The sequence below is a fragment of the Monopterus albus genome, unplaced genomic scaffold (genome assembly GCF_001952655.1).
Source record: "Monopterus albus unplaced genomic scaffold, M_albus_1.0 scaffold160.1, whole genome shotgun sequence".
In the NCBI taxonomy this organism is placed as follows: Eukaryota; Metazoa; Chordata; class Actinopteri; order Synbranchiformes; family Synbranchidae; genus Monopterus; species Monopterus albus.
Window position 1 is genome coordinate 742,949 of NW_018128040.1, and position 19,122 is coordinate 762,070.

At 39.4% G+C, this 19,122-nt stretch overlaps 1 protein-coding gene across 2 annotated transcripts in view; it reads left to right on the forward strand.

Annotated features, from left to right (window-relative positions):
* furinb (furin (paired basic amino acid cleaving enzyme) b) overlaps positions 1-19,122 on the forward strand; it is an 88,875-nt gene that overhangs the window by 20,317 nt on the left and 49,436 nt on the right. The window lies entirely within an intron of this gene.

Sequence of the window (19,122 nt, forward strand, 5' to 3'; positions counted from 1 at the left end):
ATATGTATATATATATATATATATACATACATATAAAATTTGGTATGAATATAATATAAGACCCCATGAAATGTAAATCAGAAACAAAACTAATTTTGATGAAAGGGAGTTATCTACAGAAGTTCGGCAGGGGTTTGTGGATGAAAATGTGCACTGCATTCGTAATGATTCTTTTAATTTGAAGAGCTATTGATTAAACCCCCACCAGCAGTGATGAAATATTGTAGTATTATGCCCATAGTTTCTGAAACTTATTTGGATCCCTGGCTGTAGATTGAAACTACAGGGCTAGGACTTTTGCCTTTGATTTAAATTTCGAACATTCCTTTGAACGTGGTTAAAAAAAACAAACAAAAAAAAAAACAAAAAAATTAAAAGTTAATGGCCTCTTTGAATCCAAGAATGTGCACTGTGCAACAATAAGTGCAACAGGCTGTTTTGATGTAATTTGCCTTGCGGTCTAACAAGGGACGTTCTTAAAATTCCCCATCAGAATGACCAGTTACAGTCCTATTGACCTCTCAGTAAATTAAGCTAGTAACATTATGTTTACAAGAACAAAGTGCGGGATAGTAGCGAGCAAACTTGTGCTGATCAGACAATAATGACGTCTCAAGGTAAGTAGTTGCAAAAAAGCAGATGCTTACTGAAGTACAACACATCTGGGACCCACCTGCAATCTCGCTATCAAGTGAGGTGCTGAAGTTAACATTACCACAGACGAGTCGAGCATCGTCCCTTCTATAGCCTCACCTGACCGTCCTAACCCTGGAGGTTACTTGCCCTGAAGAAGACCGGTGTGTTGAAATGTTGGCCACATGGTCTAAATAAATACATCATGTAAGCTTTCAGTGTGCGTTCAGACATTGTGCAAACATTGTTCAAACATGATTTTTGGAAAAAGTGGTGGTCCTATAGCGAGTTAATCCTGTATGCTGGAAAGTAATTTGCCCACATCTTGCAAACCCGAATATGGTACATGTAGCTGCTGTCATGGAGTCTGTGCAGTTTTCTATGCATCCTGTGAAGGTCATTATTATGCAGCAGATAAGTTTATGATGTTGCACATTTTTGTTTGTACAACATTTTTGTTTGTTTGTATTTCTTATGCAACATTATGACTGGTATTTGTTTTGTATATTGATAGTTTTATTTTGAATACAATTAGTCCCATAAGTTTTATTTTGTCAGAACTATTGTTTCCGCTGTGCTACTTCCGGTCCTTTGACGAGAGAGAGAAGACTAGCAGCAGAGAAAGGGACAGAAGAAAAGGACACTTAAGACATTAATTTAAGAAGTTTGAGTTTTACTACCAGCCTTTGCTCACAAGCAAGCCAAAGTGGTATGTCTCATTTTTGTTTATGAATTTATTGTTGCACCATGTCTATGTGATGTGAAGTGACGTGGTTGTTTATTTCCGTTATATTTACCTTGTTTGTTAGTTCTACGGTGTTGGGTGTAAGGTGTTGGTGTTTGGCATAAAGGAAGACAACATTAAACATCAGTGAAAAGAAACTCCTGTCTTTGCGTGTGACTGAGGCTGGCATAGTACATGCACATTAAGCTCACAGGTTGTCAGTTCAACTGTGATACGTCAGAATGCCAAAGGAGGATCAACAGGCCAACTCATTTTAAGGGATTTAATCAGAATCAGAATCAGCTTTTTTGGCCAAGTATATTTAAACACACAAGACTTGTATATTCTCAGGGAGCAAGTGACCCTCCTGTGTTCTGCTGCATTTCACAGATTGCAAGGGAAGGAAAAATGTGTTTATTTTCCAAGACACAGAGTAAAACTTTTATCAGCCAGTACCAAAAGTATTCACAAGGACTCCTTGTCATACACATGCGCTTTCGTCCCTTTTTTCCCTTTAACCTAAAGAAATGTTTGACAGGACGATATGATGCCAGAAAAGATTGTACAGAGCAATGTGTACTTTAGGATGCTGTAAAAGTAAAAAATATGACCTTTTGAGGAAAGTAGAATGGAGAAGTAAAAGGCCTGCGAGGCTAGAGATATCGGGCTCCCCACTGAAGCGTGACACTTGGTCAGTTTCAGACTGATGCAATTTAGTGTGGTACAAGACAGAGAATGATGTTGAATTACCAGAGCAAATGGGCCATCTTGACTCAGGTTCTGTTGATGGGGATTAGGTTGTTTACAGAATGTTTTTAGATTAGTTTTTCATAAATAACTTGACATTGGACAGTGTCACATCATATATTGCACGTTACAAGTATTAAATACCATTGGCTCAAAGGTTAGACCTTTTTATATGTAAAGAACTGCTCTCCAAATTGTATGGATTTTAAATCAAAATCATGTGTGAAATTAGTGACTAATGATTCATGTGGAGCCATAAGAGAGTCAGTCCATATGTATAGCTGGATCGATGGGATGCATAGGTGTAATTGTGCAGCTCCTCACCGAGTGACGGGAGTTGTGTAGTGGTTATAATACAGCCAGGTCCTTCTCAGCCTGAATAATGTACAAAGAGCTCCTCCTATGTGAAAAGAATACTGTTCACAGCAGAGGATGAATGCAGAATACTTCCACAGTGCTCACTCCATTTTCATTCTGTCTTAAGAATCCTTTGTGGGCATAGACTGTGAGAGAGAGAGTGGTGCCGCATGAGTGGTCCCCCTAAAATTTAAACGATGCTAGGGTTCTTCAGATTGTGTTCTCTAAAATAAAACTAATACGAAAGAATGGAGCAGTTGACCCAGAACATTTGGTTCAAATGATGCTTACATCCTTCGACCTCTTAGATCTTGATAAGGGGTTTGTCTCAGTTAATGTAAATCCTGGACTGTGAAAAACAGCCTCTATAGGGCTTGTTTATTAAATGCAAAACTTGTACCTCAGACCTCTTCTATAACAATATTACTTTTTGTTATGTGCTTGTAACAGACCTTGACAGAGGCCCTAACCCAAAACACATTGGTCTTGCAATAGAACTGTTCTGTGCACCACAAGTGTTGCAGGAATTTTTATTTTTATTTTTTATCTTTTCAGTTTATTTTTCCTCATTTATGTACCTTGGCAGTGAGTGAAGTTGTGCCAGAAGTTTCTGCTTTGCCTTAACTACTATATTAAACAGGCTGTTTCTACACATTTTGATTCATGTTTTTACCCCAAAGCAAGTTCATTAAGCAAGTTTATTAATATATATACTACTGGGTCATGCTAACCTGGGCATGCCCCAACCACTTAAATGCCTCCTCATTAAGAGGTAGGATAGAATAGTGAGCTAGTCTACATTATACTGCAATGGGAAAGTTGTTTATATTATTTATGTATGTTTCACTATACCCTATTGTAAAGCTTCCTGCCTTCCTTGTCATGCATCTGCATTGCATTATCACTGCAGTGGATACTGCAGCCTTTTCTGTCTCAGATATACAGTAGAATTCAAGGAGGATACTGTCTGACCAAACAATACCATTTAACAATGGAATAGTTTAACTTAGGCTCGTGACAGACCCAAGTGGTGAGCATCTGTCGCCCTCGCCTTTCTGATGTGTCCTGCACCATTGGTACTAGTTGGAACCTGTTGGTGGCTTTCCAGCCGATTTGATATGTTGAATTGGCAGCGGGCCTCATCCTCGAGAGAGACCACTCTGATTGACTGTTCAACTTAGCCAATCGATGCATGAGAAGAGAATGGTTTGGAAAAGCCCCTTGAGCGTTTCACTGTAGTATTCCTGATTTTGCCCATTTAGTGTGGTTTCTCCCTGTTGTTTGCCTCCATGATCTCCTTTCTTCTTCCACATCCAAAAGACCAAGGACAGAGAATGCCAGTGCCATTTGCAACTTCCTATAAGGCATATTCTTGATTAGAAGCAGCTATAAACAGCAGCTATTGTGAATAAGAGCTCTATTCTATGCAATCTCTCATTTGGCATTGTAAGAAAATGAAGTGTGTTCCTCTGGATTTTTTTTTCATATTCTAAGACAAGTCACCAACCACTACAACACTTCTGAAAGTTGAAATCTTTTTGATTTTAACAAGGTTAATTAACGATTCATTTTTTTTAAGCATCAGAAAAACTAGAGTTCCCATGATTGCTTTGCAGCAGTGCGGTATGCACATTATACGTCACTTATTTACTAGACTCTTCTGGACTTTGGAAAGTAAGTAGCACAGCATTAACTGTGTGTTTCTGATATTAGGTCACCTCTCTCAACTTTTTAAGTTATAAAACATAAGAAGATGTGTAATAATTACAGCCATCTCTTGACTCGGGACCACTCCCATCCAGTCAACTGATATCAGCTGGTGACTTTTCAGCCATGAAGGGTTCGGGTTTCTGGGAAATGATGTTCATTAAAGCCCAGTAAAAACAGAAATATTTTGTTGTCAATAATATGTTTTAAATAAATATATCATCATAGTATAAGCAAATGTAGTGAAACTCACAACATTCTGTTGGAAAAAACTGTGTTCCAGGGATGGATTTTTTGTCATTAGCCAAATTTGAAATTTCACTGGGATTTTGAATGGGATTTTCTTTCTTCCAGAACACAATCCAGAAGTTCCAGTTTCACATTGGCTCTCTATATTTGGAGTCTAGCTCTTCTTCTTTCCCTTTATGAATGGCAAATACAGACTACTGCCACCTACTGGTAGGGAGAGTTATTTCTCTCACGCAGGTGCAGAACGTACAGTATGTGCTAGTTGGCAGTTGTAGTCTGCACGACATGTTCAAGTGCCACTATTTTGACCTGACTGGCCCAAACAAAGGCGACTTGACACAACAGTCAGCCTGTGTCGCTTGGTGTGTCTCTGCCAGATGGCTGAACCCATATTTAAGTTGTTGCTTATTTATCAGACAAATAGAAACTTGTCATTATAGAGGCTATCAAGAAAGAATTGAAACTCTTCTCAGATTTTCATCATAAACTTTATGGCATTCTGCTGTTGGCTCCATTGTTGTTGTTTGCTATTGTAGAAGAATTGTGAAAAAACAAGCATACTAGGCTGTCTCGATCAAGCCTCCATAAAATACCAGTGTTATGGATGAAGATAGAGAGGAAACTGAAAACAAAATGAGGTTAAAAGCTGTATCATTTTTTCCAGGATATTAATCCCCCTGTTCTGTTTTGCAGAAATCCTTTTTGGTATGCTTAGTAGAAAAAGTCCTAAAGGTGCAAGTTATACAATGTAGCTTAGCAGAACGTTTCAGCCGTTTATCATTGTTATAAAGGCTATCATGGGACCTTGCACAAGAGCCTTTTATAATAAGTGCTCTGTTCTGTCATATTTTCTATGCTGCCATGCAAATATACCCCACACAGCAAATAGTAGATTTATATACCTTTCGTTAACATAATAGTTTTAGAACTCTTGCCTCAAAGAAAAAGTACTATAGCTGATCTCTATTGTCTCTTTTCACAATTATTTTCTAAATCATTGTGCATGTATTTTAATTTCCTCTCCTGCTTTAGATCATGTTTGTAGCCACTTAGTCTGTAAGTCCATGCTTCTATGATCATGCAGGGGAAATGGTTGTAAATGTCATGCCCTTTGCAATGTAAGAATGTTTTGCCTTGAATAGTATTATAACAAAATATACCTTGCATGGCTGAACACCATAAAGCCAATGCTCTTTAATGGCTTAATTTAAGCTTGATCACTTAATACTTTGACCACTAACACACTCCTTGCAAGTTGCTTGTTGACTGTAAATAGAAATGAATAAATGGAGTTAACAATTAAGGTCTTCCACACTGCCAGTTGCTGTATGGGTGCCGGTGGAGGTCAACAGGCAAGGGTTTCACTCATGGGAAAACACAGAAATATAATGACTGCGCTGTTTTACGTTTTTTTCCAGCCTTTGTCTCATGGCAGAAAGGTGTGATTACACGTTGCATCCCAGGACGTATTTGTTTTTGTATATTGCAGATTGCTGTGCTTTAGGCACTGTATATGTCTGTTGATCTTTCTCTTTTGCTCGCTCTCGCTCCCTCTTCCTTTGTGTGTAACTGTGTGAAATGGGATGCAGGTGGGCTGTTTTGACTGGCTGATGAGTGTGAATGAGTGTAGGTTTTCCAAAAGCCTCTAGCTACCAGATTCAAAAGCCAACTCCTCCCAGGTCCAAGCGCTCTGCTCTTCACAGCTGCCAGTATACCAGCCATCACAGTCATTTTTGCCTTTGCAGACGGCATGCTGTCAATGGCATCTTGTCCCATCTTGATAGCCCTAGGTTTTTGTCAAACAAAAGCCAAGTCTTTGTTTAAATATTGTGAGGAATAAATTCTCTAAGTGCTATAAATCTGTTGTTGCTGGTGGATGTCTGGGTACTGGGAAGAGGGGTCTTATTCTGTGTTTCGCCAGGCCTTCCCCTGGGCCGGGGCATGCCATACATGACTATTAAGATTGAATAAATTAGACTGTGTATGTATGGACAATGTGATTCTGTACTTGCCTTTTGTTTCTGATGCATTTGTGCAGTGACTCCTAGTATTCCAGCACTTTAAACTGCTCCACCATCCTCTCAGATTTGACCCAAAGCCAGGTTCGACCTCGGTTCTCAAACTCAGACGGCACTGTATTTTGATGTCTCTTCTACGAATCTGAACAAGGCCTAGTTCAAAGATGTACACAACCCCTACTCTTGTTGTCAGCTAGCTCCTCTGGTTCCGTGGCTACTGCATGTTGTGTTCTGGTCCCCTTTTAGGAAAGGAACAGAGGGATACAGTATGTGAGGCCACTGTGAAAGATACACTTTTCTTTTACAGTATGTGCACCTTTTGATGTGTACGAGCAATATAAGAATGGATTGTGTCAGAGTATCATACAGTTCTTCAGATTCAAACCACTTAATTTTAACAGCACACCATTCTATTTTGGTATGGATCTGTGAACTCTGTCTCACTGCTGCAGTTGCTGAGCTGATGCTTTCTCCTCTTGTTTTTCAGTCACGTCTTGTTTTCATCACATCTAGTTGCTTTTGCTCCATTTTAAAGCACTGCTTCGTTGTGTTGTACATTGGTGAAACTACTTGAAATGCTTCAAGCAAAATTCACTTGTTAATGTACAAAAGATTGTACCTACAGGTATAATAATTACAGATGAAGACTAATATTAAAATGGAAGAACACATTTTCAGGCACTTTCTATTTGCTTTTATGAAAATTAATGTAAAAAATGAAAACTGTCAGTGTTGTATATTTTGTGAGATGTTATTCTTATATGTTTAAATCCATGATAAGTGAGCTGTCCCTTGCTATGTTATTGCTCCTCATCAATAGGACTGTATATCATATCTCACTACTTTTTAATTGCAGACTAAATTGTCAGTATCAAACCTGTGAAATGCTGAGAGTTGGTGCTGAATCCTTGGACAAGTTAGCATCCATCTGTATGTAATATTTGATCATATACTGTGGCTTCAGACCCCCTCACTTTTTTCACACTTTAAAATGATTTGTCCACTTCAGTCTACACTCTGTCATTATGGGTTACTAAGTGAAAGCATGTTTATAATTTTCAAAAGTATTCAGACCCTTAATTCAGTACTTTGTAGAAGCCCCTTTGGCAGCAGTTACAGCTTTGAGTCTTCTTAGGTAAGTCTCTATAAGCTTTTCACATCTGGATTTGGGCAGTTTATCCCATTCTTTCTGGCAGATCCTCTTGAAGTGTCACCTCAGTCTCAGGTTCTGAACACTCTGGAGCAGGTTTTGTAATCTCCTCTAAATTTGGCTGCATTCACCCCTTGGTTCAGACCAATCTCCCTGTCCCTGCTGCTGAGAAGAACCCCTATCCTATAGAGTAGTGAGTCCAAAAACCCAGAACTGCATTAGCATTTTTGCACTTTCAGTTCTCTTGCCCTGAAGTCAATGGGTTTTTTGTTGGATGCCTTAAATAAAGTCTGTGGTTAACACAAGGCCAATACATTTTTTTATATGTTTTATGAAATATGTCAGTAAATACCCCATGATAAGTACCCCAGCTCACTGTGCCTGACCCCACCTGCCTGTGGACCAGCTTTCTGACAAACAGGAAGCAGTAGGTAAGGCTAGGGAAAACTACATCCAGCACCCGGTCTACAGCACAGGTGCACCCCAGGAATGTGTGCTCTCCCCGCTGTTGTTCTTCCTCTATACTAATGACTGCACCTCAAGAGACCCCTCTGTAAAAATCCTGAAGTTTGCAGATGACACAATGGTCATCGGTCTCATTCAAGACGGTGGTGAGTCAGCTTACAGATGAGAGGTTGAACAGCTGGCCCTGTGGTGTGGTCATAACAACATGGAGCTGAACGCATTGGAAATGATAGTGGATTTTAGGAGGAGCTCCCCCACCCTATCTCCGCTCACCATACTCAGCAGCACTGTTTCAGTCATGGAGTCCTACAAGTTCCTGGGCTCCACAATCTCTCAGGACTTGAAGTGGACAACCAACATCAGTGCCATCATTAAAAAGGCACAGCAGAGGATGTACTTCCTGTGTCAGCTCAGGAAGTTCAATCTGCCTCAGGAGCTGCTGATTCGGTTCTATAGGGGAATCATCAGTTCTTTTCTCTGTACTTCCATCTCTCTTTGGTTTGGCTTGGCAACCAATTGGGACAGGAACAGACTCCAGCGGACAGTCAGAATGGCAGAGAAAATCATCGGTGCCAGCCTGCCCTCCATGGAGGACCTGTACACCTCACGGGTCAAAAGGGGGACAGAGAGGATTTCTGCGGACCACTTGCATCCTGGACACAAACTCTTTGAACTCCTCCCCTCTGGACGGTGTTACAGGTCACTGTGTGCCAAGACAACCAGACATAGACAGTTTCTTCCCCCAGGCTATTACACTCTTGAACAGCTAGTCTATGTTTGCTCTTTTTAACTTGTATATATTTTGTATTTATTTTGGTTTTATTGCTGTGCACATCAGGCTGGAGTCAAATTCCTTGTATTTTTGATACTTGGCAATAAAGTTTATGCTTATGATTTTAAAAAAGTGGTTGCTAACCAGAGGCTAAATGAGGCTACAGAGGCTGTCTGTGATTTGACACATCATCACGGAGATTCATCTACTCACTAGTCTGCCTTTATAGCCTTGTTATTTTTAAACAGGTCACACTAAGAGGAAAGGACTTGGTAGAAACGGTAAGCACTAGAAATGAAATTACAAGTTGGAAGCTGTTGTGGTAACATTGAAGTCATGGGACTGTGGTGTAGTTTTTTTTATAGTCTATGGAAAAATCCCACCTGCATTTTATCAAGGGAGCCAGGGTGATGCTAATTTCCGGGCTGGCCTACAACAAAACATCATCCCTACAACACTCTATAGCAGGACACCACCACCAGCATGCTTTACTGGAGGGATGGTATTAATCAGGTGATGTGCGGTGCCTGGTGTTTGCCAGAAAAAGTGGTTGGAGTTCTGTAACAAAGAATTCAGTATTGTTTCAGAGACCAGAGAATCCTTTTCCTCATGCTTCTGGAGTCCTTTAAGCGCTGTTTGGCAAACTCCAAGCAGACTGTCATATTCATTTTTCTTTAATTGACTCCCGTCTCAGCAGCGGACGCCTGTAGCTCTGTGTTAATTGGGTTGTTGGTCACCTCCCTGACTGGGGTCTTTTTTTACATGATTTCTTAGCTTGGCCGACTGTTATCCTGGTAACACCCAAATCTTTAGAAATGGCTTTTTACCTTGCACAGATCTATGCCTCACCATCACAAAGATGTAGTGAGAGTTCCTTTAACTTGATGACTTGTGTTTTTTGTCCTGACATGCAGTGTGAATTGTGAGACCTTATATATTTGTGTGTGTGTGTGTGTGTGTGTGTGTGTGTGAGACTTTCTGAAGTTGTTCAGTTAATTTGCCACAGATGGACTACAGTCAAGTTGTAGATGCATCTCAAGAAAGATTTAAGCAAACAGGATGCACCTGACCACAGCAAAGGGCCTGAATACTTTTCTAAATAAGAGATATCAGTTTTTGACTTGTAATAAATGTGCAAAAATGTCAGTTTAATAGGCAAAAATATAAATTTTATCAATTTAAAATGAAATCTACAGTACATTAAATGTGCAAAAAGTAAAGAGGTTTAAATACTCTGAAGTGACTATTTTAGGCAAAGTTCTGTTTGCGTAAACACCATTAAAACATGATATTCTTGAGAAGGCCTAATTTGCCAAATGACAAAAGGGTTTGTATAAAATGTGCTTATAATCACCAGTATTCAGCAAGAATTATTGTTTTGTTTTCAAAGAAAAGTAGACAAAGAGAAAATCAGAAACTGATACCAAAAAATTATACCATTACTGTTCATCACTGTTTTAAAAGCATCATCTAATATCCTACGCATCTTTGCAAGTCTCATCTATTCCCCTCAAGAAAATACGTGTTCCCATTTTCACATGTCTGAGGTGGTCCAAAAAGACCACTAATTTGATGCAAGGTGCAAAGCACAATTACGCGTGCTCCACATAGGAGACGCGTGGCAGCAGGGTGGAAATAGGAAGAACCCATTATTGTTATCAGTGACTATATTAAGGGTTGGTAACAATTATGGCCAATCATCAGCTCTTCTCATCCCATGTAGAAGCAGTGCGCTTCCAGCATGATGTACTGTCAGAGCAAATTATTATTCTAATATGAGTGGTAGAAAGTCATAGGTGTTAAAATACTGCTGCCTAAACACACTGCAAAGGTGAGATGTCTCTTATTATGCTGAATTCACATTTCTAGACATATTGAAAGTCTCGCAGTTACCATGGTCCCAAAGCACAAAGGCATTTATTTATAATAACAGTGTTCGACATAGTAACCACATTATTTGCATTTAATCAATTAACATTGATTTAGAATTTATGGGAAAGAATATGATAGCATTTTCTTTCAGAATCAGATATTAATCTTTACTGTCTTGCAGGCATTTTTTTCCTTATTTTTCTGCTGGCTGATGACTATAATGAATGTGAAACAGGTACCCAAATAACAAGGGGGTTGGTGTAGTTTTTTGGAGGCATGCAAAAAGACCTATGAATAGAGGTGTTCCATGCACTTTCCAGTGTTGTTGCTATCTGAGCAGACAGCCAGTGACACACACAACCTACTGCTCCTTTTGATCACCAAAATATTGAACTGTATGCAAAGTAAAAACAAAACAAAACAAAGAAAAAAAGCATCTCTGCACTTCAGGAAAATACTACAGACAGACTCCACAGTGTCCTGGAATACAGCACAGAACCCTGTAGGTAAATGCGATCATTTATAATACGCCCGAAGCCTGAATCTGTCTGATTTTCTACTCATTTTTTATTAAGCAGATAGGAAGGCACGAGTGATTTTTAATTAGGGCTTCAACATGTGGAGTGGGATGAAATGTAAGCACTGAACGTGTCAGTATTAATAGATGGAACCAGAGGAGGAATCTCAGGGGGATGAGCGAAAGACACAGGACGTAAAGGAATTAAACTGACGAGAGCTGAATGGAAATGGAAGCGGAATCTTTTTACTTCGGTTCCAAAAAAAAACCCAGGGTGACAGAGCCTGACGGGGGCTGTTCTGGCATCAGGGAATTCAGCATGGGTGACATGGAAAAAAGTAGTGGGCTTAGTTACACTCGGCAAATAACTCATCCAGCATCCTCACAGAATCCCAGCGCTCTGAGTCAGGCCGCCGTCTGAGAAATGAGCTGGAGGGGACAGCTGGAGGCTCGACTTGTCTTTTTTTTATTGACCTCATCTCACACAGAGAGTGGAAGACACACATAGAGGTGCGAGTGTGTTGAAATGCCTAGGTGAGTGCGTTTGCACGCAGGAGCTTTTTTCATCACTCTGTGATCTTTAAGTGAGAGTGAGAGGTGATTTTTCCTCTCTAGGGTTTTTTTCATCCAGTAGGGTTGCATCTTCTTACTGTATGTCTGAAGGTGCTGACAGCTTCCATTTTCCTGAGCTGAGCCCTTGAAGTGAAGGGCATATACTAGGCGGGGGACATTTTTGCACATTTCCTTTTCAGTAGTCCATCACTGCTGCTGTACACCCACAGCACCTCTTTCAGTGTTTCTGCCTCCCCTCTTGCATCCATTGATAGATTGACTGATCTGAGTCTATGAAAAATCAATAGGACAACCCTTGGAGTGCTCTTCACATTAATTTTTCATGTACTGTAGTTACTGTACTAACAAGTAGTAGGCTTTTATTATTTAGGAAAATGTGCTTTTTTTTTATGGCTGCAGACAGATTGACATAAAGTCATGTACAGTAGGAGTACAAGGGCGCTATTAACATAAATAATTGGAGGAGGAGAGAGGGAGAGTTTTATTTTATTTTTATTTTTTTACTTATTTATTTTTTGCATGTCAGAGTCAAGTGCAGCTTGTGCGAGTGTGTGTGGTGTTCCCAGTTGCTTTTACAATTTTATGACATGGCAATCAGGGTGACATGCTGCCTCCAGGCATAAACTAAAGGTCAACAGCACTCAACTCGTACTTGTACAACACAACACAATACAATACCTCTGAATACTAGACACTGTAACATACTCAATATTTTAGACAATTTTTGGTAAAACTGAGGGGTTTTTTCCTTATCTAAATTCTTCCTCCTCATTTACATAACGCTGTGCTTCGCTGCCTAAGCTTTTTGTCGGATGCGCTCACCATGGTGGCACATTTGTTTCCATAGCATCTTTAGATCTAAAAAAACACTCATCCTGTTCATCTGTTCAAAATATCTATTTACTCTACCTCCCTCTCCCAGTGGCTTGAAAATTAACCCAGTTTGATCTCCATCCTTCACATTGTTTCTGAAGTTATTTTCATTTATCATCATCCTGCTGTTCCTCATGGCAAGAGGAGGAGGCCCCTTGTGGCTCCAGTTTCAGCAGTGATTCTGTTTGTCAATGTGTATGAATCTATCATTAATATATCTCATCCACTGTGTTCTTTTTCCTTCCCTGTATCTGTCACTCTGGTTTGCCCTCTGTCTCTATTTCTTGCTCAATAAATGGTAGCAGCAGAATTTCATGGAGCGATGCCTGGCTCCCTTCACCCCTGGGCTTCTCAGACCATTGCTCTGTAATATCAGAGCAGGTTAACAGTGTGATTATGGATATTACCAATACAAGGAGGAAAACCAGCCTCGCTGCTGTGCAGCAGTATCGCAAGAAGCAATGGATTCAACTCTCCCTTGACTTTATGAATATTCACCACTCCTGTGAAGCATAGTTAAAGTTGGGTGTTTACTAATTTGGTTTGCACATTTCTCCAGCCAAGACCAAGGCTTTAATATTCAGCCTAGTGGGGTAAATCTCCAATTAAAAAGGGAAGGAGTGATCTAAGAGTGATTATTTTTCTTTTAAATGTCTCTCACACACATGCACACACACCCTCACATACAAGGTCTTTTATTTTATTTTTTTATCTATCTCAGTCTGTGTTTCTCAAGGCCATAGCTCAGAATCTTTGGTGTGGGAGTTATGTGTGTGTGCCTGTGTGCAGATGTGTGATTTGCTTTGAACACCAAAATGTTTGTGAGTTTGAGATGTTGGCTGTATGTATCAGTGCCACTGTGAGCAAACTGTGGCTGAGTGATGATGTAGCTTGGCTCTGCACGCATGTATGTGTGTGTGGTTTTTGATAAGCCCCTTCTCCCTGCTCTGTCCCTTATCTGTTCTCTGAAAAATCACTCGACCAGAGATAAGCTAGATCAGGAATCTTGCTTTTTCTACACTTTATATGTCTGAAGCAATGCACAAGATTCATATACTGAGGTCATTTAATTTTCTGCTCTAATCTAATCTAACCCATTGCATCAAGACATACAGGATAAGTTGTAGACTCACTGTGTTTTATTTCAAGCCTAGAATCTCACCAGGGGACACCAACATTGATCAGGATTATAAAGCAGTAGTCATTTATGGCGACAGAACTGTATAAATTTAGTTTTATGTTAATCTTAGCCAAAGGTCAGCCATCAGTAGGAGCTGTATATTTCTGCTATCTTAGTGTCTTCTGTGACGCATGCTTTTTGTAGCAGTTTACTACTTTGTTTTCCACCTTCTCCACTCATCATTCTACTGTGATAAATTTCTTTCTCCTGTCTGACTTTCATTTTCCCTCCTTTCATTCATATTCCACTGTGTCCTACTCTCCCAGAATAGGAATGGTTCTGCCTGGGCACAGCTTGATTTAGAATCTCTGTGCCTTCGAGGTCTTTGTGCTTTTCCCACAACTACTCGAATAGCTCGTCTTTATTTTTTCTTAAAGAAAATGTCTTTAATGGCCCAAATCCGGTTTCACACCTTTTCACGCTGCCTTTGTTTTGGTACTACTAACGCATTACTGGAGGGATAGTCTTCACAGGCGTTTTACAAATCTTTGCTGTTCAGCCACATAATTAGCCAAAATTGTTTTTGTGGCTCGGCTCTTCCCAAGACAACAGGTCCCTTGAGCTGGTGGATGCAGCTGAGGAGGCCAGCATGCAGAATAAGAGCTAAGATGCAAACAAATAATTACCTATCATTTGAAAACACTCAATTAGCCTCTGTTTCAGAGTAAAATAAGCGTCTTCCACTAAGCGGAACCCCAGAGTTGCAACTGCAATTAATCCCGGAGATGGCAGCCCAGTGGCTCAGTGGACACCGGCAACACGAGTGTTTTATTACTATTTTGGCATTTGTTGTGTATATAAATTGTGAGCAACAAAAACCGAGCCTATTTCTGTAGGGCTATGGGCCTGATGTGTGTTTTATGTGAATAAGCAACATAAATGAAAGGAAGGGCAACATATAAAAGGGAAAACGAGAGCTGACAAAGTGTTGGTGGGCTGTGTGGTAATCAATGAGCTATGCTGTGCCGCTGACATTTTTATCTCAGATGTGCAACAGAAGCTGCCTCCTAGTGCTGTTTCTGCTGTACACAGGAGCAGCAGAGCATTGTGTCCGTTTCAGTGTTTCTCACTCATTTATGTGCCTACTGTAGCAGCCTCCACTGTTAGAGTATTTATAGCCGATATCACAGGCTGTTCATTAAGGTGCTCAGTGTTTAGAGTGAGTTGCTATTACTGCTGTGTCCAGCTACTAATCTTACCACTGAGGCCTATGTTCTTTCTTGAAAGATGGGTCTGATTGACACCAGTTCCAATAAGGTGGATTTGCCTCTATGCACTTTTCTCAAGCTTGAGGGAATACACTTTTAAGTGGAGCTCTGTCGCAGTCAATATTAGCATAGTGGACCTTTTTGAAGCTCCTTTGCTGAATGTATATTTGTAGTCATGCATACAAACATACACAAACACTCATTTTCTTCTCTCTACAGCCGTTACGCTGTCACCTCTCTGAATATTGAAATTCTTATGAGCCCTCCTGCAGAATTTCAGTTCGTTGATAAGAAAATCCATCACCTAGCCTATCACTTTAGGCCACCACAGCGTGTCTGGCACAAAACAAATTTCAGGCACATTTCTCAGCGAGGGTGGTGCATAATTTTATCCTCACTAGTTTGATGAAAGTGAAAAAGAAAACTTTCCCTCATTTCAAATCAGTTTGTAACATTGGAAAGTTGCCTAAACACTTATATGCACATACACAGCAGTGTTAAATGACATTAGGTTGCAGCCCAGAGAGAGCTCGCTACATTTCTCTTTCGGCACCACTGGTCTGAAGCCAATCCCCTCTGGCCAATATTGACAACTGTGGCTGGAGGTGGCTAGAGATCAAGACAGCCACCATAGAAGGGACCAGGACAAAACACAGCACAATATGGGTTGAAGGAGAAATACTGTGACACTGCTTCCAGTCACCTTTCAGCAACTATTCCGACTGAGAACATCAGCGACTTCCCAAGTGGGGTCTATCAAAATTCTACTATACTCTTAACTCTAAGTAGAGAAAATAGGCTAGGTGAAGGATTATTAAAGACGTAAAAATCAAAAATGAATCACAGATGTGGTGGGTAGGCTGAAGAAATGGTGAAAAACCAGAATGCAACTTAGCTGATGCCTTTTTGATGCTGTTCAGACTGACGGAACGCTTTTGATAAGCAATCTTAATGTCAGTTGCACTCAAGCTCAGCCAATGTGCAGACTCCCACATCCGTCTGTCTCACACAACTGCACACTCTTATCAGTTCAAAGTTGCTCAAATTACCAGCATGAAATACTTGACATTCACATCAGATGAACCCAATTTAGACAAACCTGAGATCATAAAAAATTTTAAAAGAAGTCAGAAACCAAGTTCTTCTTGTCGGTATATGGGATTTCAACCGTGAGCAAACAACGGAATATTTTCCCTGCGATATGGTAATTATCATGATTAAAGAAGGTTCTATCTGGGTTCCCACAGTGATAAGACTCTCAAAGAACAATTTAAACATCTGTGAGTCATTGAGAAATTTGTCACCAAACCTTTATACTGTACCCCATGTTGCTGCTATCTAGTGTTACATGTTGTGAAAACTGATAATGAACACGAGTTGTACTCAACATCTGGATTCCCAGCTGACAAGACAGTGCCATGCCTTCTGCAGGGTCTTAACGGATTTCAGAGTAAGGATGAAAAGCATTAACAATGTGAAATGTGCGGTTCACTTAAGGATGGCTTTGAAGCTCAGGTCTTGCAATAAAATAAAGAACAAAGAAAACAGACAAGCACAGTTTTTAGTATATGTAAAAAAATACATTTCAAAGGCTACTTTCTCTGGAGTTTGCAATGCACTTTGTCATCTGTCCCTTCACTGTTTTCTGCTTTCACTATTTGAGATCATATTGAAGTAGTCTTTTTGGATACAGTAAAAGGATATTATTAATTGCTGCTTGAAGTGCCTTAGATTTTGTGTTACTTATTTATCTACTTTCTATTTCATTTGTATTTTGTGGCACTCATGTGGACAGCAAAGTAAGAACTTCATTTTACAGGGAAACACATTTCCTAACTGTGCATATGACAAACACTTTGACCTAGACCTAATAATTTGGTGGTAAATAACAGATTCCAAAGTCATTCAAGTGAACTTCCTGTTCTGTTAGATCTGTTCCTTTTCCTTGATTCATATGTTACTTAACACATTAGGTTTAGAGTGCAGCTTTCTTACTGATGTCAACAGTGCTGTCTTGTTTTTTCGTTTTTGTACCTGCTCTACTTAACGTACATGCACCTGAACAGTTCTGAAGACTTCAGTGGCTCTTCAAGTTCACAGCATGTAGATTTGGATTTGGCCAGAGGGAACACTCTGGGCACGTCTTCATCTTTACAATATTCTTCCATGTTGATACATATTTTAGAGATCACAGCAAGAACTAAGCAAGTGCTGTATACTCTATGAATATATTATAAACTTGTGTTAATCTTGCATTCATTCATTTAATTTGTAAGTTGTTTGGACTTGTTTTTATTGTTATCATGTGCGGACTCGGCATCTGACTTCATCCAAATAAATATCACTTCCCTTTAGAGCTGAAAAAGGTTCCCACAGATCCTTAAGTCTTTAAATGTATTAAATTTAACATAATTTAAGGTCATAAAATGTCTTAACTCTTATTTTTGCCCATGAGTTATCAAACTTTGAAACGATGCTTTCACTAACTGAGACATGACTGAATACTTTATCAAATCTACCTATATTACTATATCTGGTTAGCATTATAATTTTTTATTACTAATTTTTGTGGATATGCGTGCTACGTCTTGCATTCACGTGACTTAGCCTGTATGTCCACTGTCTCCCACATTTTCTGCAAACAGAAAGAGAAGAAGAAGCAAGTAAGATGGGGAGATGCAAATTAAGGAAATCTGTCTAAGATGAAAAGTAGGCTCCCAGGAATGGTTAGCTGTTGAATGAAAAATGGCTACACTTACACCTGTGTTAATGTGCACGTGTTTTTGTGTTTCAGTCTTAGAAAGTCTTAAATTAGATTTTTAAAAGTATGCAGCAACCCTGCTGAAAAATGATTTGATTGATCATCAAGGCCACAATTGATTTAATCATTTTTCAATGAAACATCCCAACAATTCACAGGTTCTAACTTCTCTTATGTGAAGATTTTGTGTTTTCTTTCTGTCTTACATTGTTGTAATCTGGATGTATTTGGTTTTTCGGCTGTTGGTCAGGCAAAAATATGCCATTTGAATGTCTCATTACACTCTGTTGTAGCCCTGGTTCTCGTCCTTATTAGCAGTTTTGCCATCAGGGTATTTTATTAATTGAACACAATGCATAATCCTTTTATTTCCCACACGGCTATGTGAAGGCACAGACAAGATGGAGATTAAACAGCTAAAGTAAGAAGCATGAGGTAGCAACTTCTGGCACTGCCCAGTGATGAGTCTAAAGGACAGTATGACTCTAATGCAGGCTCAGAGCTTACAGGCAGGGTGACTAATGACCCACAGTGCTCTCAGTTATTATCAGACACACACACACACACCCTGTATGATTCATTCTGGTCCCTACTTTGGAGAGGCATGACTCAGTCACACTCATGTGCTGCTACACCAACATTTCTACACAGTACAAAGTCCAGTGTTGATTTGACTCTCACAAAGTTGATTTTAACTCTATTTCAGAGTTTATATAGCTCCACACTTTCTAGAGTTAAATTAACACTTTCAAAATAGTTAAATATTTAACACTTTTTCAGAGTTACCTTTTTTAACTCATAAAAGTGTTAAGGAAACACCAAGAGGGATTAAAATTAAATACGGCAGAGTTACATTTGGGAGTGGTAGTGTCACTCTGTTCAGTGTTAACCTATGTACTTTAAAATTTGTTAAATAAAATCCACACACAAATTAATTTCCATAACAACAACATTTATTTGTTTTCTTTCCCAATTCCAAGTCAATTGTGTAATTCAATTAAATTACAAAGCAAAGTACAATATACAAACCATCTGCAACACTATAAGAACTTTGAATGCCAAACGGCTTATAAAATTTAAGCTTAGACATTTTAACAATACACCTTTCCTCAGTACTCTAAATGCATGATGATGTTCATCAAAAATCTCTGTGAATAGCTTGTTTCCTAATAGATAAATCAGATTTTCAACCAAAAGTACATCACTTATTTCACAAAAAACTGGCAAATCATCTTCCACTGCAGTGCAAATTACAAGTCCAGCTCTATATTCTACACCATCAACTTTAACCCAACTTGTTGAGAAAACATCATTTG